This window comes from Echinops telfairi, unplaced genomic scaffold, assembly GCF_000313985.2.
Source record: "Echinops telfairi isolate 266 unplaced genomic scaffold, ASM31398v2 ScPeMD7_7;HRSCAF=31, whole genome shotgun sequence".
Taxonomy (NCBI): Eukaryota; Metazoa; Chordata; class Mammalia; order Afrosoricida; family Tenrecidae; genus Echinops; species Echinops telfairi.
The window spans coordinates 28058497-28059472 of NW_022103904.1; the positions used below are offsets into that span (position 1 = coordinate 28058497).

At 37.5% G+C, this 976-nt stretch overlaps 1 protein-coding gene across 2 annotated transcripts in view; it reads right to left on the bottom strand.

Annotated features, from left to right (window-relative positions):
• Positions 1–976, bottom strand: part of TM2D3 (TM2 domain containing 3) — a 23599-nt gene that overhangs the window by 4533 nt on the left and 18090 nt on the right. The window lies entirely within an intron of this gene.

The window sequence follows — 976 nt, forward strand, 5'->3', positions numbered from 1 at the left end:
CTGCATCCTCAGTGTATTAAGAAACTGGTTGAAGTACTGAAAATAGTGGAAGAACACTACAGAATTACTACTGAAGCAACAGCCACTAAAGTTTGGACCTCACATTTTTAGCATTTAAATTTTTAAATGAGTGTTCTGGCCTTAGGAAAATTTTGGCTATTGCAAAGAGCTAATCTTTAAAGCAGGGTAAAGCTAACAGCAAGTCTATGGAAGGTCCAATCAAAATAGCAGTTTCTGAGGAAATCTGCTGGGCCAGTGAAATTCAAGGCAGAGATTATGTATTCAAGAATATGTTATTATATTCAAGGCTCCGAAGATTTTGTTGACTATTTCAAAAGGGTACTTTGGATTGGTTTTCTCAAGAGTACAGGATGCAGCATAAAGATTTCAGAAAACCAAAGAATGCATTGATGCGAAAAAGGCAGCAAAGTTATGCCAAGGAATATTTTTCCATCAACACAATGTACCTACCCATTCTTTGACGGTAAACATGGCTGTTCTTTAAGAATTTTCTTGGGAAACTTTACCTATCTACCTGACAACCCTGATCTAACCTTTTCAGCTTCTTTTTTGTGCCCCAAACTCAAAACAACAATTAAAAGGAAGATGATTTGAGTCCTGCAAGGCTGCCAAAAGTGACATTTTGACAAGGTATAAATCAAAGGGCACAGAATTCTTTGAAGAAAGATTATATAACCCATGGCCAGCAAATCAATTCTGACTTATAGTGACCCTATAGGGCAGAGTAGACCTATCCCAGTTTCATCTTCTTCCTAAGGAGCAAGATGGTGGGTTCAAACTGCTGACCTTGTGGTTTGTAGATCCCTGCATACCCCACGACACCACCAGAGCTCTTTGGGGGAAGGGTTAGAGAGATGGGAATATTGCTTTTAAAAATGTATAGACCTAAATGGATAGTATGTTAAGAAATAATAGCTTCACATTTTGATATTTTTACTTAATAAAGGGTTCTATG